Below are 26,094 nucleotides of genomic sequence, written 5' to 3' on the forward strand. Positions count from 1 at the left end.
ACATCGGACCGATGTTGAGCTAAATGTCGACCCGTTGTTGGACCGATCTATCGGAGAATCGGACGCGAATTGGTCCGACATCGGCCAAACTTCTCCTGCCGCAACGAGATCACGATGGCGGGGTGTGCGATTCAAACCTCATTGTATGCGACGCAGCAGCGGCGGTGTGCAGGTTGTTCTGTTTTGATTATTTTGATAGCGCGGTATTGGACTAGAGCGCTTCATTTATTTAAGGATGGTGCATGATTAATTATTTTTATCCACTATATAAAAATGGATTTACGTAACGCAGATTTCATTGATATTATTCCCGCCGTTACTGAGGTGCACAATAAGCACCATCATTTTAAATCGTTTTAAATCAAGAAAGTAAGCGGTGACTTGTACATTTTATTGCAAGAAAATATTCGTAGAGTTCGAAGCAATATATTTGTGAAACATTTGGGGTTTTCTTAATAATAAAAATTCTGATATCATTCACATAACGTAAAACGTGGTGGCGGGGCTGTGCGATTCAAACCTCATTGTGTGCGATGCAACAACGGCGATGTGCAGGTTGCTTTATTTTGATTATTTCGATAGCGCAGTATTGGATTAGAGCGCTTCATTTATAGGATGGTGCATGATTAATTATTTTTATCCACTATATAAAAATGGATTTACGTAACGAAGATTTTATTGATATTATTCTCGCCGTCACTGAAGTGCACAATAAGCACCATCATTTTAAATCGTTTTAAATCAAGAAAGTAAGCGGTGACATGTACATTTTATTACAAGAAAATATTCGTAGAGTTCGAAGCAATATATTTGTGAAACAGTTAGGGCTTTTAAATACTTAAAATTGTGATATCATTCAAATAACGTAAAACGTGGAGACGGGGCTGTGCAATTTATGCCTAGTTGGGTGCGACGCAGCAGCGGCGGTATACACTTGTACAGGTTGCTTTGTTTTGATTATTTTGATAGCGCACTATTGAATTAGAGGGCTTCATTCATACGATGATTCATTATTAATTTTTTTTATCTACTAGATTAAAATGGAATTACGTAACGCAGATCTTACTGATATCATTCCCGCCATTTTTGAGGTGCAATGGTAATGGTAATTATTTTAAATCGTTCTAAATCATAAAAGTAAGCTGTGACATGTACGTTCTATTGCAAGAAAATATTCGTAGAGTTCGAAACAATGTATTTGCAAAACATTTAGGGTTTCTTAATAATGAAAATTGTGATATCATTTTCATAACGTAAAACGTGGTGGCGGGGCTGTGCGATTCAAACCTCATTGTGTGCAACAACGGCGATGTACAGGTTGCTGTATTTTGATTATTTTGATAGCGCAGTATTGGATTAGAGCGCTTCATTTATAGGATGGTTCATGATAAATTATTTTTATCCACTATATAGAAATAGATTTACGTAACGCAGATTTTATTGATGTTATTTTCGCCGTTTCAGAGGTGCACAATAAGCACCGTCGTTTTAAATCGTTCTAAATCAAGAAAGTAAGCGGTGACATGTACGTTTTATTGCAAGTAAATATTCATAGAGTTCTAAGCAATATATTTTTGAAACATTTAGGGTTTCTAAACAATAAAAATTCTGATATCACTCACATAATGTAAAACGTGGCGTAGTGTGCGAAACAGCAGGGGCGGTGTATACACATTGCTTTGTTTTGATTATTTTGATAGCGCAGTATTGAATTAGAGGGCTTCATTCATACGATGATTCATGATTAATTATTTTTATCTACTATGTTGAAATAGAATTCCGTAACGCAGATCTCATTGATATCATTCCCGCCATTTCTGAGGTGCAATCGTTCTAAACCATAAAAGTAAGCTGTGACATGTACGTTTTATTGCAAAAAATGTTCGTAGAGTTCGAAGCAATATATTTGTAAAACATATAGGGTTTCCTAATAATAAAAATACTAATATCATTCACATAACGTAAAACGTGGTGGCGGGGCTGTGCGATTCAAACATCATTGTGTGCGATGCAGCAACAACGATGTGCAAGTTGCTTTGTTTTGATTATTTTGATAGCGTAGTATTGGATTAGAGCGCTTCATTTATTGGATGGTTCATGATTAATTATTTTTATCCACTGTATAAAAATGGATGTACGTAACGCAGATTTTATTGATATTATCCCCGCCGTTACTAAGGTGCACAATAAGAACCAACATTTTAAATAAAGAAAGTAAGCGGTTACATGTACGTTTTATTGCAAGAAAATATTCGTAGTGTTTAAAGCAATATATTCGTGAAACATTCAGGGTTTCTTAATAATAAAAATGGGGATATTATTCACATAACGTAAAACGTGGAGGCGGGGCTGTGCGATTCAACCCTCATTGTGTGCGACGCAGCAACGGCGATGTGCAGGTTGCTTTGGTTTGATTATTTTGATAGCGCAGTATTGAACTAGAGAGCTTCATTTTTAGGATGGTCCATGATTAATTATTTTTATCTACTATATAAAAATAGAATTACGCAACGCAGATCTTATTCATACTGTTCCCGCCGTTTCTAAGGTACACAATAAGTACCAAGATTTTACATCGTTCTAAATCAAAAAAGTAAGCGATGACATGTAAGTTTCATCGCAAGCAATATTCGTAGAGGTCGAAGCAATAAATTTATGAAACAGTTAGGGTTTTCTAATAATAAAAATTGTGATATCATTCACATAACGTAAAACATACATAAAACCTGACTTTTTTTCATTCAACCTTTAGCTTTCAGCTATAATTCGGAATTCAAAGCAATGGGATGTGTTTTTGTATATCGATATTCAGACGAGACATTTGAGGAGAAATAATAGGTATCTGTTTACTAAAGATATAATTCACAATGACATGTGATTTTTTCTACATTAAAATGTTCTGAAAGATTCTTGAAGAGAAATAGTAGGTATCTGACTATTAAAACTTGAGATATTATTTACAAAACTACGTGAAACATGATTGTGCTTGTTTAGAAAAGACATTTGAGAAGAAACAACAGGTAGCTGATTACTAAAACTTAGATATTATTCACTACATATAACATTCATAATCATGATATTTAATGCGTAATTCGGCTCAAACATGAAATTCAAAGCGATGATAAGTGCTTTTTTGAATTAAGAGGTTCGGTAATGCTTGGGAATGGAATTTGAGGATATCTGACAAATGATGAAAATATGGAAATATATTGCAAATAATTTATTCTGATGAATAGAAAATGAGAAATTGTTCATAAAACTACGTAGACATGTAAAATTAGTAGCCCCAAAATTGATAAATATTAATCACATCAAATTGTTTGATTCAAATGTGATGTTTTTAAATATCCATATTTTACACACTAGTCAGTTTTTTTTCGCATTTTTCACGATTTTTTTCACGCGGATTTTTGAATAAATGCAGTTTTTACACGCTTTTTACGCTTAACGGTGCATTATATACGACATTATGCGCATTGTGCATAAGGTAAAAAAAATCTAACGTCGCAAGTCATTGTTTTTGATTTTCAGCTAGAACGGTATAACATATGACAAATAAATGTGTGCCTCACATCTCAGACACATGATGCTATGTCCATCAAATACGTAACTACAAACATTGTAGCAATCGTGATTGATCTTGCAGATTATTAGACCTAAACTTAAGAATGATAAAAAACAACCCTAACTGGTCATCCCATATCAACTCCAGCTGCCATATTTAATTATGTGACGGTATTTTCCGGCTTCTGGCGAACATCCCATGGTGGTCAAATACAATCCAATCTTAGTATTTTCAGAAACAAGATTATGCCCAGAGGCCAGAAATCATTCCCAACAGCAATTTCGAACTCCAAAATGACGACTCCGGTATCAGGAATATAGCCTAAAGTGGTATTTGGCCAATAATTTCAATACTGTCAAAAGCAGTTTCTGTAGAGCAGCCCTAATCGCAAAATAAAATTGAATATGAGTATTTCTCAAGTGAGTTGTGTTAATGCGACAGAGAAATATTGATTGATTTTGATATAATTGATTTTATTAAATGAATCGGGTTTAAACTACCGCCAGTGTATAAGAAGTAATTGATTGTTCGGAAGGTTTGATCAATTGACATTGTTTGCCATTTTTTTATTTTAGAATAATTAAAAAGAGTGTATCAATATCACAAAGTTGCAGGTTTTTGAGCTCATGAACAAGGAGAAACAACATTATTTTCATTATTTATTCATTCTTCAGCTAATCAGGGTGTGCAATTTTCTTAAAACGGCACAGACATTTTATAGTTTTATGTTCATATTTTAAATAAATTTGAAATTTTAAAGCTAAGAAAATCTTCACACATTTAATCTTAACTGTTTTGTCTGCAAAGCCTACAACGATTCACTGGGTCGCGTGTTTCGGGTGTATCACAGCATAGTTCCAATTTATGTATTATAAAAAAAATTCCGCTTTGTTTCAATTGCGTAGGTCATTCGCATATCCAGTAGGGTGGGGCGAAAAATAATTGTTAGCTCCCATGCACTTTTCGTGTTCCTAATGGGTCCCATAACAACTGTGTAACTTTTCAGATCGATCGGTGAAACGCCCGATTTGCGTCCGATTTTTAAAGTTTCCCTACGATTTTATATGGGAAAATCCACTTTTTACTTATTCTCTAGAGATGTAAAGTTGGCTCTCAAAAAAATATCAATGCATGATATTTGTAGGAAATTTTCCTGGAAAAAACTCTTCTGAAGACCGTAAGGCGCTACGATGCTTGTAGAAACAGCTATTCACCCCAAACTGATTGAATGTCTGACGGACGGCTCACCTTTGAAATATTCCAGCAACACTGCTACAGCATGCTGCTATTGCAAACTCGCTTAAGTATGAGAAATAATTTTGCGTGGAAATTATTTTTAAAGTGTGATTTTTGCTCATAGTATCTTCGGGGAAGCCTCCATGATAAATTTAAGCGATATCATTTCTCAGCACATGGTTAAATTTGCAACAGCAGCATGCTGCAGCAGTATTGCTAGTAAAATTCAATGGAGAGCCGTCCGTCAGATATTCAATTAGTCGGGGGTGAATATCTTTTTTCACAAGCAAGGTAGCGCTTTGCGGTCTTCAGAAGAGTTTTTCCCAGGAAAATTCCCCCCCAGGAAAATTTCCTATAAATATCATGTATTGATGTATTTTTAGGAGCCAAGTGGACATCTCTATAGAAAAAGTTTTGAAAAAGTGGTTTTTCCCATATAAAATCGTATGGAAGCTTTGAAAATCCGGCGCAAATCGGGCGTTTCACCGATCGATCTGAAAAGTTACACAGTTATTGTAGGACCCATAAGGAACACGAAAAGTGCATGGGAGCGAAAAAATAACACCATCGCTTTTTTCCCATATTACCATGTCCCAGTCTAATATTCAGGTGCGACAGCCGAAGTGGTGAGGTGTCTCTAATTCAGGGGCGACTCATGGCTTTTGAACCTACCTGTTCAACTACAAATTTTGAAAATCGCAGTTTGAGGAAGTAATCACAATCATGTTCGCATAATTACGCAAGTCATTCTATTTGTTACTATTTGAAAGTGAAACTAAAAACCAATAAAATATTAATATAAATTTGCGATTTAGATATATTTTTTGCAAGGCGTTCCCATGTGCAATGCACAGGTTGCACCTATGGACGAGTCGCCCCTGCTCTAATTATTAATACAGTGCTATTTCGAACGAATTCACACCAAGCCGCTGTGCAATGTCCGGGACAGTGCCGTGTTGTCGCCGTGCGAATGAAAAATATCGTTGCCGACGATATTTTGTGCTTTCCGGAGAGTGCATGGCAGCAACTTGCGAAGATGTGACTATGTGGCATTGAAATATTTTCGTTTTTTTTTTGCATTCGCGTCACAGCTTGGACACTGCCCGAAAGCAGTGAGAATAGCTGAACTCTGTTATTCTAATTCGTACATAAACTTTATATATATGACTGGAGCAAGAGAAACCAAACCTACCGTCAAACACTGACGGTACACGAGCAAAGTGAATAAACTTGACTACTACGCTAGACTTGTTAGCAAGGGTATTGTAATCATTTAAAAAAAAAGTTTACAATAATTTGAGTTTTTATTCTTTTTGTTTATTTTGATCATTCTATCATTTGGAAAAGCGTACATTAGATTACATTGAATTTTATTTTGTTTGTTCTTTAAATAAATCATTTCCTGGTAACAACAGGATATGTGTATGAACGCAGCGTTCCGATTGTGTAGGCTTGCTTGCCCGATCGATGTCGCAATCGCTTAATTTTTCGAATCAGTCTAAGAAGTAGAATAAAGGGAAAAAATAAGCAATTGTTCTCATAACGGAAACATTGAATTTTTACCCAGGTTCTCCCGCTGAAGCAAGTTTACCGATCCCTTTGAATATTTCTGAGCTTTACAGTTGATCGTTGGACCATGTAGTAATAGTTGTACCTAGAGTTTCCACAGAACTGCTTGGAGGCAACAATTCGGCAGCAGTCCCAGCAGCAGTAGCAATAGTCCCAGCATCAGTAGCAATAGTCCCAGCAGCAACAGTGGTCCCAACAGCAGCAGTAGTCCAGCAGCAGCAGTCTCTGGATTAGGATTTACTCTGGTCAAAAAAAAAAAACAAAAAAAAAACACACACACACACAAAAAGTAAAACAAACCTCTTTCATGCTCTCGTGCTGGTATGTTTCACTCAAGTTCGGCATTGGAAGCTTCAAGCGCACCCGGTATAGACCTCAGCTTCCTGTGACTACGGCCGCGTACAGATCTCGCTCGTAATTAACATGAAGCTATTCATAACGACAAAAAAATAAATTTTATTCATCACTTGCAATTATTTTCTTATTTACTTACACTGCAAAGTCGGGTGTTTCCGGTAGTAAAATTGTTTGCTGGATAAGAGTAAAAGTCAATTCACAGCTTTCCAAGAATTCAAATGATTCCTTGAAAACTGTAGCGTATCGCCAGAGTGTTTATCTCCAAACGAAGTGCATTGTGAAGAAGTGAATATACCACTATATCGTCGGTTAATGACACAACTCAAAATTTTGAACATTTGATGTCGTAAACTATCATCTCATAAAGCATTTTGTTCCAATAACCAGTAAAAAAGCTTATGGGACCACGTACTTTTAAACGTGTTTTTTCCCGAAACAAGTAGATTGGCTGATCGTACTCACCTTTCTTATTGTTTTTCATTGGACCCTAGGAATGAATGCAAGATATTTCTAAAACTGCAATACTTTTCAACTAAAATCAAGTTATATTTTTGTTAAGGGAAATTCACACAAAGGTATTATAGAATTGAACGTAAAGAAAAAGTAAGTGATGGGGGAACCTGAGAATAAACCCATGTTTATTCATTTTTGATATCGACCGACAAAGCTTGACAAAGCAGACTCTAAAACCTTGCGGCCACGCAGCTCCTGTCTCAGAAGGTTATGCACTTGTTCTCGCGATAGATAAAAATTATTTCTGTTGGTGTAGACAAACATTATATTTTAGAAAAGTAAATGCATATTTATTTACGCATATCATTTGATCAAAAACTTTCGAAAAAAAAACTAGTCACAGCAGTCATTGTACCAAAAACATGATTCCAACGTCTCTCGCGGTGAGCATGTTACAGAAAGAACTACTTATCAGAAACACAAAAACAAAACATAAAATAAAAAAAAAAACAAACAAACAAACCCTGTAGGTTGTACCTTTACGCTGTACACAGAGGCGGACGAAGAGTGATTTGAGCTGCAGGCGAAAACTGTTTTTAACGCCTCCCTTCATCAGATTCAGATTTTCTGAACCTCCCTTCATTTTTCAATTTATATCAATAGTTGTATTTGACATCGGACCTGGATTCCAAAGGGTGTGGTCCGAAGAGAGAACATAGCTATCTGAACTTTCGCGATCCAAAAAATTTCGAAAAGCGATCAAATTCAACTTGATTTAAATCACAAGCAGCAGATTTGCAGGTTTATACATTTGCATTTCTATGAATGTGAATAATTTCGATCCATGTATCAAACATTCCTAAAAATGTGTTTGTTTTTCTATGCTTTTATTCTGAACCAAAATAATTTCTGCTGTAATATAAACAATCACAACTCTGTTAGTTTAAACGTCACATTCAGCTCTTTGCGAAAATGTAAAAAAATATGTAGGGTTTTGGAATACTTCAGCAGCGGTTTTCTTCGGCTCCTTTTCAACAGCATTCGAATGCAAAACCTGCTGGAGAGCGACCGCTGCTGACGTAATGCAATTTTCTACCGGTACTCAAGTTATATTGTCATTCAGTTAAATGCATCCTTTGAGGATTATTTGCAAGTGGTTTATCTTTAGATGGTGTCAAAGTTGATGTTTTAAAAATAACGATTGAAATCGACGGGGCATCTTAACCTAACCTCACCTAGTCCTAGAACAATCGAGTTTTTGAAATTGAAACGGTAGTATTCTCTCTAAAGAATTCAGAAGTGTTAAATGATTTTTGTTTTATTTGGCATCCGCTTTTATTAAAGTTTGTAAATGTAGGGAAATTTTTGAACAATGAAATTTTGTTTTGTCATAAATTTCAAAAAAAAAAATATATATGTCCAATTTAATTTTTCTTCCTTTATCTATTCATTAAACAATTTAATAAACTGTTTTAAAATAGGAGCTCATATTTACAAAATCCGTTTGAAACTGTCTTGGTTTTTCGTTCAGAAATACACTGAAATTGCTTTTTACGCAAATTTTTGCGTGATTTTTTCTACAACAAATTCTTAATAAGTCGGCCATTCCAAAAATTGTTTTGATGATGAGAACGTCGGCGAAATTTCCCAAATTAAATTTCTGGAAAATAACTTATTTTATTTGACCTTTTTTGTCCTAAATTTTGTTTCGTTTCGTTCATTTCACAGGTGAAATTGACTCTGCTATTTAGTTGCTTTTTCAAGTACTTAGAACAGTTTCGAAATTAACATTAACATTGATTCTGGAGTTTTCATGTTTGTTCCATGCGCCACGTATCCCTCGCGCAAAAAGTGGTTTTGAACTAGAAAAAATAAGATCTCCAAACACAATATGTTAGACAACAAAACTAATTCTCAATTCCAAGCAAAAAAAAAAACATTTTCATACAAAAATGAGTGATGGTCAAGTAAAAAGTTTCAAAGATGTCCAAAACAAATTAACATTTATTCATTCAACCAAAATAAATATGTAACCAAAGTAGATTTAAATTTTTCTAATTTTAAACTCTTTTTAATTTTTATGAACGTTTGCAATTGTGAAAGAAACCGTCAGAATAAATTCGGTAGCTGATATCCAATAAATTTCATGGGAAAGAAAAACAAAACATAGATTTTTCCCCATTTTTTAGCTTTGCTACAGTTTAGAAAGCTAATAAATAAAACTTTTATCAATATATCTTTTGTCCTTTAATTTATATAATTTATGCAGTCAGAATTTTTTACGCGAAAGATACGAACCTCGTAAAAAAACCGCGTAAGTAAAACCGCGTTAATTCGAAAATCCGCGTAAAAAAACCGCGTTAATTAAAAAATCCGGCTAAAAAACCGCGTTAATTCAAAAACCTGCGTAAAAAAACTGGTAAAAAAATTCGCGTATAAAAACACCGCGTAAAAAAACCTGACTGTATAAGTCCTCATAACTTATATTAGCATTAACACAGTAAATTTCTTTTTTAAATAAGTCTTTCTAACTTTGTCAATTATATTGTGGCTGGAAATATAAAATATGTAATATTTGTTTAAAAAAAAACCAAGTCTTTATAAGCAAGCAAAACAGAAATCCAATAATGATGAATCACGACAGTCTAAAATTTTGGGAATGTTCTTGGAACACCGACAAGCTTATGCCAACATGATAATAACAGTAATAAATTTTGAACTTGAGTAAAACTTAGTATGTCCTGTTGACAATTGTCGCTTTGCCCAAGTGCTATTTGTAAAACTTATATAAAAAATCTCCAACCACTCTTTACTTTCTAGATCAGTTCAGCAGTTAAAAATAATGAAAAAAATTTATATATTTGAATTATGAACAAATTCAGTTGACACAAAGAAACTTTATAACATAGTTTCCAGTTCAGTCGATTAAGTCTAAGTTTCGTGAAGCCCTCATGATCAGGAGATCATCCATTTTAAATATCACGACTCCCCGTCAACTACGTGAGAGTAAAAACAGCATTACTATTGACATGGTGTTTATTCTAAAACGGAACAAGTTTAGCAAATATACAACGGTTTTTGCATGTTTCCATTTCTTAAGTATTCCAAAAAACTAGAATTTTAATTTGATTTATAATCGATGTTTCAAAATAAAAAATCAAATGTACAAATTCATATTTTTATTGACTTGATGAGCAAGCCTGGAAAACCACCCAACCAACTAAACTTTCCGAACATTCAAATTATTATTGTGGTTTGAATTTAGATTTTTTTAATCTTTTCGCTCCCACATTAAGCGCCCTCATATGATTGACGAGGAGGCGACCGCCTGCTTCGCTTTCGTCTTAATCCGCCCCTGGATGTACATGAATGGAGGATTTTGCATGCTTTATTTTTTTCACAAAAATGGTGATTGTTTTTCTTAAAAGTTTCGTTATTTTAGTAAAAATTTTCGGTAGGAAAAAAATGTGGCCTTAAATTGAAATTCCTTCGTTCCGAGCACGCTATTAATGTTAAAAACAAGCCTGTCTAAAATTCAGGCTTATCACAGCCACATTGGAAAAAATAGTATCGAGATAATCGTTCGTGGCGTGTGGCGCGCAGCAGCCAAATCGGTGCTACTGCTCAGAGGTTTATGATATTTTGAGAAAAGATACTCTAGTCGAAAAAATCCGAATATATTTATTGCTTTATCTGAAGGTACATATCCTTTCATAAAATGCAATAAAAAGTTTTTCGATTTTTTTAAATAACACAAGTGTATAAATGCAGATGTATTTAGTACCGTAAAAAGCCATATGTATAGTGAGCGCATACTTTACTTCCACTGATATTGGCCTGTATCTATTTTAAAAAATGCAAAAAGCGGTAATTCAAATAATCATTTCAGGTTGCCCAAGTGCAAGTTACTTCGATGCACCCAGCAATTTCGAATAGGTATTATGTAACATTGGTGTATCACCGGTTTACTAACGACAAAAAGTACAAAGCAAAAAGTTTTGAAGCACAGTTTTCAGACACTCTTTTGAAAGATTTCAAATTAATTTTGAAACGATGCAAAACGAGCTTACTATTGGGGTTAATTCAACGAATTGGCACTGCGGTACCAAGAGCCTGAAAATGGTGTCGATCAGAACTTGGACATGCCAAACGTATCGAAAACAATTATGATTACGATTTTTTTCAAGTTTAAAATTGTTATCTGCAAACTATTAGACTTTTTTTTTAAAGGTAAACATTCCATCACATGGCGAATTCCCGATTTTCACACTTCAGCAGCGGTTTTTTTCAGCATTCTAATTCAAAACCTGCCGAAGAGCGACCTCTGTCGATGTGATGCAATTCCTTACCGATACTCTAGTTTTTTCTCTATTTCGTGTTCATCATTTTTACTGGATTTTATTAACATATTTTGATATGCGTAAAAGGATAATCTTTGATACATTCATTTAACTTTTAAAAAAAGGATAATCATACGTCGAAATGACTCCTGAATTCTAAATAATTGAATAGGTTTTTTTTCTTTAAATTATCATTGAATGGTCATTACAGTGTCACCTCACCGATAAATAACAGAAACCAGGGGTGGCATTGCGCAGCTCGATTCGAACGATTTTCGCTATTTTCGAGTAGGTCGCATACTGCCAGTTATGCTTTAAGCTTAAAATAAGCTGTCATTGTCATTTGTCCTGCGGCCCATCTAACCCGCAAAGTCGGAAAAATACGAAAAACGAAACATTACGCCCCCAGCGATCATTTAGTTTTATTCGAGTTGCTCGAAACGAAATGCGCAATGTCACCCCAGAATTCAAGTTTTAATATTTCTTTATTGTTTTAGAAATAATGAGAAAAGACCAACGCACTGTTAGCAAAAAAAATGGACAACATTGCAGAAAGCGAGCAGTCAAAATGACGCAGACTATCTTTCAAGGACGCAACTTTAAAAAAAATACAAAATAAATTGTTTTTTTTTTAACAGTACAACTTTTTTCTCTTGATTCCTCCATGATCGGACAGTCCGCAATGTTTAGGGAATCTTTTTTATTTTTTATTAAAAAAAAATTTTTCACATAATTAATTTTGAATTGTTCTTTTAATGTTTAAATTCCAGAGTATATTTTTTTTGAAAGACAAAATTATTATCAACAAGTATGCCGAAGACGTCACACCAATCAAACAAACCATTTTGTCTCTAAAATACAGTAATCACCCGATTATATCTGTACCCGATTTTAGCTGCCACCGATTTTATCTACCCCCGATTTTATCACATTTTTCACCCGATTTTATCATCATAAAACATTTCTTTAAAAAAATGTCAGGGTGAACTGATTTTCTATCACGCTTCAATATTTAAGATATTTTTCATAATTCTGTGTAGGGGTGTGCGAAACTGGCTTTTCTGGTGTCGAAACGAAACGAAACGAAATTAACCCTTAATTTCGGTTTCGCCAAATTAGTCGAAACGAAATCAAGGTGGATTTCGAGTTCTCGATACGAAACGAAATTGGGCTCTAAATTTCGCGAAATTTCGCGAAATTTCGAAAAATAAAATAAATGTTTCTGAAACATAGCATTACAATGATTTGTAACGTTGGAGCGTACGCTAACGAAGTACGAAGAGTAACGATATCGATAAACCGATAATGACGAGAAAATCAAAAATGTTAAAAACTGAAATCTTGATGCATTCATTTATACAGATTATATTGCAGGTAATAGTACCTCGATAGATACAAATGATATAAAGGTCAAACTCGAAATGTCTTTGTAAATAATAATTTAATAAACTTCTGAACTGATTCTTTTGGTTTGAATGCAACTATGTTTAAAATAGTAATCCTTCTTTCATAGCACTTTCATCATTCAAAATCCAAGTGTTGTCCTTGAGCTCGAAGCGACGAATCCGATAAGCAATTCCTCGGCGGCCTTCTGATGCATTTCTGCATTCTCTAAAAGCAGCAAAATTCACAGGAATGGTTAAAAAGCTGTAAAACCTTTGGAGGGCAACTTTATTGTCGCTTTTGTCGACCAGTGTTATTGATTTTTTTTAACACCGTTTAGTCAGACTAGACTAAGTGACATTTTTATCAATTCGAGGAAAACAAAATTTAAGTTAACTATTCTGTAAACTTTTAAGTTTTCAATATTTTTGCACATTTTTTAATATAACTTAAAATTACTTCTTAACTGAGCAGTTCCACAAAAAATATCCCAGTTTCAATATTTTTTGTCATTTTAGATTTGGCCTAAACTTTGCATAAACGTTTCTATAGGCTGAGAAGCTATTTAAAATGCTATTTTGGGAGGGTTATTGTGATTATAAATATTTTCAGAGCCAAAAGTTTTTTGATCAGTGTGACGTCTCTGGAAAAGTTTTAGACAGTAATTTTATCTTTCCGATAAAAAAAAACTCTAAAAAATTAATTTTTTTACATTGTAAAAGAAACATTAAAATTAAAGCTTATTTTGCAAAAATCTTTTTTTTTTGTATAAAAATTACAAAAAAATTATCGGAGCGATGAAGGAGTCAAAAAAAAAGTTATATTTAAAAAAAAAATTACAACATGTTTATTTTTGGAAGGGCAATATTATTATCTACAACTTTGCCAAAGCCACTATGCCAATCAAACCAACTGTTTCGATTATAAAAATATTTTAATTACCCACAGAGTGTCCAATTGGAGATTAAAATTATTTTTCCAGCTAAATAGGTTTGTTTGACTGGCATAACTAGTGTCTCTGGTAAGGTTGTAGAAAATAATTTTGTCCTAAAAAAATATGCCCTGTGAGTTTCTGCGAGACCAAAAATAATAAAATGCATTTGGGACCATTCCTAAACTACGTGGTCATATTTTGATCCCTTTTATACCCCCCTACTCCCCCGTGGTTTTTCGTGGTCTTTTGTTTTGTGATCTTATTCTGCAAATATATGTACAATAAAGTATGAAAAATTTATAAAAAAAATTAAGGTTCAAGAAAACTGATTATTAGTTATTGCGCAAATTGTAAATAGAATTTTCAGTAATATCATTTTCTCACAACCAAAATAACAAATAGATAATGGTTGTTAAATTTTTAATAATATTTCATTGTCTTTAACAAATATAATAATTTCCTTACCTGAAAGTAATTTAAAATATGTTTTTCTGTTGAAAATTCAAAATGATTTTTAATTTGTTGTTGATTATCAAAATAAAAAAAAATTGTTTAAGTAGTTTGATCATCTACGATAAATTTTTCGCTTATAGTTACGGTAAATTGTATACTCATCTAGAAATCATCTAGAAAAATATTTAGTTGATAATAAGTAAAACCTTACTTTTAGTGGTTTTTAGATATCGGATTTGTAACTTAGGTTTTTTTTTAATAAATTACAAAGTTTTTGAATGTCGAACAAAATATAAACATCTTTTTTTCTTCCTTCAGTTCACGAACATCCAGGTCTTATATATTGTTTTTAAGACCAAAACGTTGATTTGTTTTACCGGTCGTTGAGTATTGAAATATACTTCCAGGAAAATTAACACAAATCCCGACGCATTGCAAAATAGAACTATTATTCTAAAGAAGAAAATGCCATATAAGGCAAAGCCTGTTTAAAACAAAAAAAAAAAAAAAATTCTTCGTTCGGATAAATTTGAAATATGTTTCAAAAATTTGATTACAGTTAATTGCTGACAACTCTATTAATTAGTCGTGTCAAATAAATTTATTAATTAAAAAATTGCGAAAGCTTCGTCTTGACTTAGTGGCAATACAAAATTATAAGTCAGAAAAAAGACTACGTGGTCTATTCGTTAACCCCCACACCCCCCACGTGATTTTTCGTGGTCTTTTGATAACCTCCCCGTCTCCCTATATATGACTACGTGGTTTGGGAACGGCCTCTTTGGAACAAACCTTAAATTATTTTTCTTTCAACCAATCAACAGTTAGAATGGAATGTTGTAATGCAACAAACAAATAGTTTTCTCTTTACTCAATTAAGTTATTCGTAATCATCTTGGTTCTCTTATTTCTCGTTCTTTCTAACCTTTCTTTTCTTCTACCTTGTATATTCGTCAAGTGCAAAGTCAGAATCACTTTTATGCTATAATCTGAACTTGTTTTTGACATTGTAAAATTTGTGTCCCCTAAAACAAGAGTAACATTTCTAAGTTATGTGTTCAACGAGAGCGAACCATGTACTTTATATTCATTCATTGATAAAGTATACTTTTTTGGTAACACGTTTAAATTATTTTTGATAAGGTACCTGGCAATTTTGAAACCTATGGTGACTTTGAAGTCAGAGTGTTTTGAAACAGTACTAAAAATTCAGGCAATTACAACTTTTTCTGCTTGACACATCGATCACTAAGTCTGCACACTATAAGGCATGATATCCCGTCAGCCTAGTGATAGCAATGAACTATCTGAAAAAACACATTTAAATACACTACGGTGTGCGAAGAGGAGTCCTCTAACACAGAGAAATCCGAAAAAACGCTTAAAAATTTTTACAAGTCGAGTAGCATAGAACATTTGGCCTGTAAGATAGAGCTTCAGAGCTTTAGTTTTGACAGAAACTGCTATGCCCTTCTAAACGAAAGACTAAAAGTGACCTCTTTAACCTTGTGGGCTGCAAATATAACCACATTTTGATGTACGTAAAAGATGCGTAAAATTTATTCCTACAAACAAATTACTAGATACCTTGTAGTGCATTTGGACGGCTTCATATTCCTCGAATATGACTTCAGTGATGACATGAATTTTATGCTCTGCGTGAATAAAAAATATCTCCCGCATGATGTTACGGTTTTGTCTTTAAAAACAAAAATTACCGGCTGAGAGTTTATTCTTCTATGTCTGACTTAGTATACCAGATATCTGTTGAGATATATTCAATTTAATTTATAGTCGCAATGAGCACAAACCAAAATAATATAATAATGTGCATCGGAAATTTGGTCCGAAATTTCGTAATCGTCGAAATTGGAAGTTTAATTTCGCGAAATTTTAGGTGGAATTTAGCGAAATTCAACGAAATTTTTCGGCAATTTCGCGAAACCGAAATTTCGCGAAATTTCGGGAAATTTCGAGTTTTACGAAATTATACGAAATCATTCGAAATCTCGCACAGCCTTAATTCTGTGTATCATTCTGGATGCAGTTTACATTAAAAATTCAACCAATGCACAATGTTACATTTTGCTGTTATCGTGCGAATAATTGAATAGTGATACAAATGTTTATTTTAACCGTATAATATGTTCGAAGAAGTTTCAAAATATTTGAAAACGCATCTTTTGATGTAGAAAGCTGGAAGATCAATCCTCCTAAAAGTGAGATAGAATATTTACTTTTTCATTAGATAAAGATAGACGCTTGGTGTCTTAGGCAAAGTATTAGGTGATCTCAAAACAAGAAACTTTACGGAAGACATCATTTTTCTATCTCTTACAAATTGCAAGCAACATAAAGTTTTCTATGAGAAGGCATTGAAAATCGTTATTTACATTTTAAGATTTTTCTGGTTGCAATATGTGAGAGATATCAGCATGCTGTCTTCGGCAAAGCTTAGTGTTGTGAGAACATCTAATATTTTGCTTATGGTACTGCGCTACAAAAAAGCAAGCAATTGATTTTACCAATTCAAACAGAAACATGAACAATAAAAAAACTTAATTGTAATATATTTGCACCTCTACATCGTTTTTTTTAGGTTTTTTATTTTTTAAGGTTTGTTCAGAAAAGTTTCAGGCAACTGAATTATCTATCTAAAAAATGTTTAAAAAAAATTGTGATGATCGATTTTTTATTGTCACTTTTTGTTTTTGAAATTTTTTTTCCAGTACAGGATCTCAAATTGAATTTTTAAAATATTTTTTTTTAAAGCTTAAACAGTTTTCTCAAATTCATCCCTTGATAACTTTTCTCTATCTTTAGTCATTATTCAGATATATCGATTTATGAAAAAACAACTGTAGCTTTTTTCATATGTTTGTACAGATAAATTTTCCAAAAAAAATTATAATCGCTGATTTCACGTATTTAGTTATTGATTTAACACCTTCAATAAAAGAAATAAATTTTAAAAATTTCCCGATTTTATCACTTTCCCTATTTTATCACGCCAAAAATCAACAGGGTGAGATATAATCGGGTGATCACTGTATTCATAACCATCAATACTTTTTCAATATAGCATTTTTCAATAGCTTCTCAAATAAGAGTCGTGTTTCAAAAAATTAAACCAATGCGTCTTTTGCCCATAGAAACATCTATGCAAAGTTTGAAACTGGGACATTTTTTGTGGAAGTCTCTTAGATTAAGAACTCTTTAGATTAACTAACTATTGTTTAAAAATGACGAGTCAAACAGCGAACAACATAACCTGAGCTCACCTGGGCCAAGAACATTTTTTTTCTAAAAGAGTATTCTACGCTTTTACGACAGAGTTTCCTAAACACTTCCGTTTTTGTTTTTAAAAAACAACGAACATTTAATTTGTTTTTTGAAAAATTTGGCAAAAGTCCCACATACGCGTTTTTGGTATGTAATAGCCCTAAAAAACAAAAACTGGAATCAATATTCCAGTCGACTGTAAAAATGCTGTTTCAAGAAAACCGCTCTTAAAAATTCTAATATCCTAAAGTCGTTTGCCATGAAAGGCTAGCTTCCAAAAAACGCGTTAAGTTTAAAATCCACGTAAAAATACCGAGTGAATTCTGAAATCCACGTAAAAAAAATTTACTTGTAAAAAGTTTTTAATCATGTTTGAAAATTAAAAAGCAGTGTTATTTCATTCTGCGAATGAACTCGAATATCAGAGAAAATTACCGAAAACCATTTAAATTTTTCTGGGAAATTCAAGTGAAAAACGCGTTTGTTGCTTGCCCACTTTTGGAATGTTTAGAAGAAAAGATTTCCCATTTTGTTCTACGCGCCGCGTATCCGCCGTGTAAAAAGCGACTGAAACGTAAAAATGATTTTCTTGAAACAAGTTGTTAGACAACAATTTCAATTCTCAATTTCAAGCAACTTTCGCATACAAAAATAACCGATGATCGAGTAAATAATTTCAAAGATTTCAAGAAACAAATTGAAAAAATCCCTTGATCATCCAAAAATAAATATATATTTTAAGATTTTGCTAATTAAAAAAAATGGAACCAATCGGATTAGCACACTGAAAGTAATTTTGATTGTTTGATATTATTCCCGCCGTCACTGAGGTGCACAATAAGCACCATCATTTTAAATCGTTTTAAATCATGAAAGTAAGCGGTGACATGTACATTTGATTACAAGAAAATATTCGTAGAGTTCGAAGCAATATATTTGTGAAACATTTAGGGTTTTCTTAATAATAAAAATTGTGATATCATTCACATAACGTAAAACGTGGTGGCGGGGCTGTGCGATTCAAACCTCATTGTGTGCGATGCAACAACGGCGATGTGCAGGTTGCTTTATTTTGATTATTTCGATAGCGCAGTATTGGATTAGAGCGCTTCATTTATAGGATGGTGCATGATTAATTATTTTTATCCACTATATAAAAATGGATTTACGTAACGCAGATTTTATTGATATTATTCCCGCCGTTACTGAGGTGCACAATAAGCACCATCATTTTAAATTGTTTCAAATCAAAAAAAGTAAGCTGTTACATGTACGTTTTGTTACAAGAAAATATTCGTAGAGTTTGAAGAATATATTTGTGAATCATGTAGGGTTTCTTGAGAATGAAAACTGTGATATCATTCACATAATGTAAAACGTGGCGGCGGGGCTGTGCGAATTATACCGACTGGGGTGCGACGCAACAACGACGATGTGCAGGTTGCTTTGTTTTGATTATTTTGATAGCGCAGTATTGGATTAGAGCACTTCATTTATAGGATGGCGCATGATTAATTATTTTTATCTACTATATAAAAATGAAATTTTGTAACGCCGAGCTTATTGATACTATTCCCGCCGTTTCTAAGGTACACAATAAGCACCATGATTTTAAATCGTCCTTATCAAGAAAGTAAGCAGTGGCATGTATGTTTTATCGCAAGGAAATATTGGTAGAGGTCGAGGCAATATATTTGTGAAACAGTTACGGTTTTGTGATAATAAAAATTGTGATTTTTTTTCTTCATCTAAATGATAAAAATTGTGATATCATTCACATAACATTTAACATGAATAAAACCTGACTTTTTTTCGTTCAACCTTCAACGTTCACCATATAATTCGAAATTCAAAGCGATGGCATGTGGTTGATATTCAGACGAGGCATTCGAGGAGAAATTATAGGTATTTGATTACTAAAGATATAATTCACAAGACTTCGAAAAACATGAAAAACCGTGACTTTTCATGCTTGATTTACCTCTAAATCAAAGTCTGAAGCGATGATTTGTGTTTTTTTTTTCTATAATAAAATGTTTGTTATTGTTTCGGATAGACATGTGTGGGAAAGTTATGGTTTTTTTTTTACTAAAAACTGAGTTTATAATGCAAAATCATGTCTTTTTATGCTCCATTTTTTCTTTAAATCGTAGTTCTTTTTTTTCTACATTAAAATGTTCGGAAAAATATTTGAGGAGAAATATGTTTCACGCATATTTCAAGCAGTTTTGTGAATAATGACTTTTAATGCTCAAACTTCATCTAAATCAACATTAAAAGCGATGATATGTTTTTTTTTTCAAAAAAAATGTTTGATGATGTTTAGAAGAGACATTTGAGGAGAAACAACAGGTACCTGATAACTAAAAATTGAGATATTATTCACCACATAAAACATTCATAATGATGATATTTATTGCGTGATTTGCATCTAACTCGAATTTCAAAGCAATGACATAAAGTGATTTCTTACATTGAAATGTTCGGTAATGCTTAGCAATGAAATTTAAGGATATATGACAAATGAAGAGAATATGGAAATATATTGCAAATAACTCAATCTGATAAATAAAAATGAGATATTATTCATAAAATTACGAAGACATGTAAAATCATGAAAGTTAGTAGCCCAAAAATTGATAAATTTTAATCACATTAAATCGTTGATTCAAATGTGCACGCGAAGTGATGGTTTTGAATATCCATATTCTAAGCACCGATCTTATTTTTCCGCGTTTCGAACTTATGTGGTTTTTTACGCTAAACGGTGCACTAGATGCGACATTATGCGCACTGTGCATAAGCTAAAAAAATCTAATGTCGCACGCAAAACATTTTTTTTTAATTTTCTGCTGGAACGGTATAATATATGACAAATATATGTGTGCCGCCAATCTCAGACACGAAGCTATTTTCATCAAATACGTAACTACAAACATTGTAACAATCGTGATTTATCTTGCAGATTGTTAGACCTAAACTTAAAAATAAAAAAAAAACAACCCTAAATGGTCATCTTATATCAGCTCCAGCTGCCATATTTAATTTTGTGATGGTAATTTCCGGTTTTTGGCGAACAGCCCAAGGTAGTCAAATACCATCCAATTTTAGTGTTTTCAGAAACAGGATGATGCCCAGAGGCCAGAAATTATTCACAACAGCCCAATAGATTTTGTATTTAAAATGACGATTGGAGTATCAGAGGTGAAACGTAATATTTCTGAAGTGAAGTGCGGCAGAGAAATATAAAAAAAAAATGATTCGTATAACCGTTATGTGCTTGACGGAGTACCCGGGTACCTTTTAAAGTTTCATAAAACGGAATTTCATAGTTCACTGCAATCAAAGCTCATTGAAAGGGAACTTTTGATAACATTAATTTTTATGTAATAACAATATGCCTAACGGGGTACCCGCGTACCCAAAGATTGTAATTCTTGTAACATTGACAATTATCTTCCGATTTCGACACTTTTAGCATCAAAAGATTCAGTTACTTCTCTGCATTGAAATCAGATTCAGCGGTGCCTCGAAAGAATTTTCTCATTGCCGAAAATCTGGGTTTTCGGAGATATGTTGCAAAACTGAAGAATTTCATGAATTTTCGAGCAGAATCTTATAAAACTACTTCCATAGGCCATTTTTATGGTGTTATAGTGATATTCCTTCGAAATGGCCCTTACGGAACAGATTCCACCGGGGCTTCTAGTGGACATACAAAACAATTGGATAACACAATGTCACATACTATCCATTATGAATATTTTCAAAACCGGTATTATATCTAGAGACTGTCAAACGAACCCCGACGACATTTTGCATTCCAAAATGACCACTTCCGCTATCTGGAAGAGAAACAAATTGACCGAATACGATCGAATATAGATAATTCCGAAATCGGGATGGTGCCTATAGACCGGAAATCAACTCCAGACGCAATTTAGAAAACCGAGATGGTGACTTCCGGTTTCTGGAAAACAGCCATAATTGACTAAATAGCACCCTATATGAGTACTTTCGGAATCGAAATGATGTCCGGAGACCTGAAAACGACCTCAGCGGCCATTTAGAGTATCAAAATGGCGACCTCCGGTTTCTGTAAAAGATTAAAAAATGGCCGAATGCCAGCCAAGATGGGTATATCCGGAACGTGAGGCATCAATTGTAATTATTCCAATAATATTATCAAATATTCATAAAAATCCTCAGTTTCAAAACATATTACCGAAAAAAAAACGGATTTCCGAGAATGAGAATTTCTTTTCGGAGCACCGCTGACACTGATTCCAATGGAGATGGTAGAGTTGCTGAATCTTTGAGTACTAAAACTATTGAAATCAGATGAAAATTGTGAAAGTTACAAGAGTTTCAATTTATGGATACCCGGGTACCCGTCGGGCATTTAGGGTGTTTTTTGTCGAGCACATAACGGTTAATTTCAAATCTATCCCGAGCATCGCCGGAAGGGTTCAACTAGTAAATAATATCGAATCAATTATTATATTTAATAAAAAGTGTGTATCAATATTACAACGTCGCAGGTGTTTGAGTTCATGAATAATTAGACTTGTGTAGGTCATTCGCATTTCCAGGTGCGACAGCCGAAGTGATGACGTGCCTCTAATTTTTAATACAGCGCTATTTCGATCTTGTTCACACCAAACCGCCGTGTAATGTCCGGGACAGTGTTATGTTGTCGCCGTGCGAATGAAAAATATCGTTGCCGACGATATTTTTTGCTTCCCGGAGAGTGCACGGCAGCAACTTGCGATGTTTTTACTAGGGTAATCGCTCTTATATTAATCTCATCACGCCTTTCTGATCAATTTATCGTCAAATTTTACCATATTTTCAACGTAAAACTTTCAACCACTTGACAAAATCGAGAAGCAAATAGATTTACTTTCAAAATTTGCAGAAATTTGACGGGAAATTTAACAAATGAGAGAAATAAGATTAATATAGGTGCACCTAGGTGCTGAGATGAATAATGGAACGATTACCCTATGTGGCAGTGAAATATTTTCGTTCTTTTATTGCATTTGCACCACGGCTTGGACACTGCCCGGAAGCAGTGGGAATAGCGCTTAATTCGCATATAACTTTATATATACAACCCAGAAGTGGACAGGTATGACAAGAGTGGCGCAGAGTCTGAAGCAAGAACAACCGAACGAACCGGTAAACGCTGAACCAAACGAGCAAAATAAATAAACTTTACTACTACGCTAGACTTGTCGGAAAGGGTATTGGAATCATTAAACAAAAGTTCACAATAAATTGAGTTTTTACTCTTTTTGTTCATTTTGATCATTTTCACATCTAACATACCGTAAACAGATTAAATTGAATTAAATTAAGATTTCTTCTTTTTGTTCATTTATTGGAATCATTTCCTGTTAACCACAAGACATGTGTATGTACGCAGCTTTTCAATTGTGTTGGCTTGTTTGCCCGATCGATGTCGCAATCGCTGAATCGTTCGTATCTAAGAAGTAAAATAAAGTAAAAACATAAGCAACTGTTCTCATAACGGGAACATTAAATTTTTACCTTGGCATTCCCGCAGAGGCAAATCTACCAATCCCTTTGGAGCTTTCTGAACTTTCCAGTTGATTGTTGAACCATGCTGTAATGTTGTTCCAAGAGTTTCCACGGAGCTGCTTAGAGGCAACAATTCATCGTCGGTACCAGTTCCAGCAACAGTCGCAATAGTCCTAGCAGCTGCAGTAGTCTCAACGTCTTTTGTCTACCATCGACAATAATTTTACTATGGAAGACATTGTCAGTGACTTCTAAATTTATAAAAAATGCCTGAAAAATTGCTGTTAAGATGCATAACAATGAATGAAAATGACAAACACAGTGTTTTTATTGTTCTGAACAATGATATTTAATGTAAAATTGATGTATTCACAATGAAAAACATAAACTATGTACAATTATAGCAACTTTTAAGTTTTTTTATGTTATTTTTTTTTTCGGGTGCCCTTGTGCTGGTTCGTTTCACTTAAGTTCGGCATTGGGAAGCTTGAAGCACACCAGATATAGGTCTCAGCTTCCTGTTGACTGCGGCCACATACAGATCCTGCTCGTAATTAATATAAAGCATCCGCTTAACAAAGCGGACTTTGTAGTCTTGCGGCTATGCAGCTCCTCACTTCGAACTACCGATGCTCGTGGTACGCATTTTTTATATTTCAGTCAAATAGCCTAAATATTTTCGATAAAGAATTTATTTTTATCAAACTTATTATTCAATTAGTATGCTATGCAGTATTTTGTTGAGTCATTGATAGAATATTGCATTTTTACAAGAGTAAAAAAATGGTTTGCTCGATTTGATCAGTGAACCAACTTCAGCGTGATTCGAACCAGGATCATTCTTTCTCTGTCATCAATGAGATCAATCAAAGTGTATCATGAAAAAAACTGAAACTGGTTCGAATCAGGTTTAAAAACCCTGCATTTATTCATCTGCTTTGCGCCTCGGCTATGTTCTAGAACTGATGCATTTTTTGTTGTTTTCAATAGAAACGCCTAAACAAGGATTTGAATTTAAAGTTCTTAAGAGTTTATATATACTTGTGTGCTCGCGATCAAAAGTATTTTATCTTTCTTGAGAGTTGAAAAGTTAATGAGTTTTCTTTTAAATAATGAGATCTTACCTTTCTTTTTCAAAAGAAAATATTAATAACTGGACTCACTGGAGTTCATGTACCAAAATATAATTTTTTCGACATTCCTCGCAATGAGCATGATACAGAAAGAACTACTTGTCGGAAACACGAAAAATCCTGTACGCTATACCTGAACGAAGGATTTTGCATCATTAACTTTAAATCGGTTCTACTGCTCAGACATCCTTTAAATCGGTTCTACTGCTCCAGACACCTCCCAGATGGTCTCGAGGAACGATGCTGGCCTAACAAACCAGTCGTCGTAGGTTCGAGTCTCGACTCGGGTGAGACTGTTAGTGTCAGTAGGATCGTAGCGCTAGCCCCGCAATTGTCCCGTACACGAAACAGTTGGCTGCGAAGTCTGTGTATAATAAACAGAAGGTCGAGTTCCGAATCGGAATGTAGCACCAAGGCTTTGCTTTTTTTACTGCTCAGACCATTCTGATTTTTAAAGGAAAAATAATCTAGTCTAAAACATCAATTTTTTTTAATTGCAATTTTTTGAAATTCCGTATCCTTTTAAATAAGAGAAATAAAAAATATATTTCGATTTTTTCTCCTTAACATGAGAGTAACCCCTTTTAGTATAGATTAATTTATTATTGTAAAAATGATGAACGCATACTTAACTTTCCCTGATAGGTGACTGTATTTTTTTGTAAAGAGCAATTCCACAAGAACGGGTCCCCAATTGATTCGACCCTTTTTAATTTGGCTGAAAATTTGCATAGTTGTTTCTATGGGCAAAAGATGTAATTTTGTGCTATTGGTTTAACTTCCTGAAGCACGTCTCATTTTTGGGGAGCTATTTAAAAATGCAATTTTGGAAAGGTATTGGTAATTACAAATATTTTTAGAGCCGCTTAAAAGGTTTTTTGATAGGTATGATGTCTTTGGCAAATATTGTCTTTCCGAAAATATAACTATAATATTTTTTGTTTGAAAAAAAAGGAAGAGAAAAACAAAAAAAAATATTTTAAAAACTCATTTTTTTAATACCGATTTTTTTTATAAAAATACAATAAAATACCTAAACACTGAAATTGGTTCAATCGTGGAGAAATAAAAAACAAATTAAGATGTTTTGGGTTTTTTTTTTAATTATTATATTTGGAAGGACCAAATTGTTATCTGCAACTGTGCAGAAGACACTATGCCAATCAAAGAAAACGTTTTAGCTTTAAAAATTGTTCGAATCACCAATAGAGCAGTCTGATTATTTTCAATTTTTCTGGTAACTATTTTTTGAAAGAAAAATTTTTTTTTCAGGGTATTTTCTTCGGAAAAAAAATATTATCTACAACTTTGCCGAAGACGACACTACGATCACGAAACTGAGCAATTTTTATTGGCAGTGATGTTTTTTATAACTCAATTGTAACCCTATTCATACGATTGAAATGATTTAATGTTGAAAATGTTACTAAAAACATTTATTCTGCTCGGTGCAATAAGTGAAGTAACCCATAATTGTAGTGATGTTACGTTTTGCGGTGCACAATGGTGGGTCAGTCCATTATTTACACTAAACATGAACACTAAAAATGATTAATTAACAAAAAATGTGTCGCTGCTCGGTGCGCTTCGGTGCAGTGACGATTCCGACGATAACTTATATATTGTTAATACACTCTCAATATAACATGTTTCACTAGCTTTTCAAAAATTAGTTGTTTCAAAAAATTAAACCAAGCACAAAATGACGTCTTTTTCCCATAGAAACGTCTATTGAAATTGATTCCCGTCGATTGTTAAAACGTTTTTTAAGTAGACCGCATTTAAAGATTTAAAGATTTTTTTAAAGAGTCGCGAGAGTTTCCAAAAAACGCGTTAATTTCAAAA

General features: G+C 33.5%; 1 long non-coding RNA gene across 1 annotated transcript; it reads right to left on the bottom strand.

Moving 5' to 3' along the window:
* Positions 1-6,175: 6,175 nt before the first annotated feature.
* On the bottom strand, positions 6,176-6,778 carry LOC129728073 (uncharacterized). The gene is made up of 3 exons (XR_008728620.1): positions 6,671-6,778; positions 6,365-6,595; positions 6,176-6,299 (listed from the first exon to the last, which is right to left on the bottom strand). It is a non-coding gene; the product is annotated as an uncharacterized LOC129728073 (long non-coding RNA).
* Positions 6,779-26,094: the final 19,316 nt, after the last annotated feature.

Source organism: Wyeomyia smithii, chromosome 3 (assembly GCF_029784165.1).
Source record: "Wyeomyia smithii strain HCP4-BCI-WySm-NY-G18 chromosome 3, ASM2978416v1, whole genome shotgun sequence".
NCBI lineage: Eukaryota > Metazoa > Arthropoda > Insecta > Diptera > Culicidae > Wyeomyia > Wyeomyia smithii.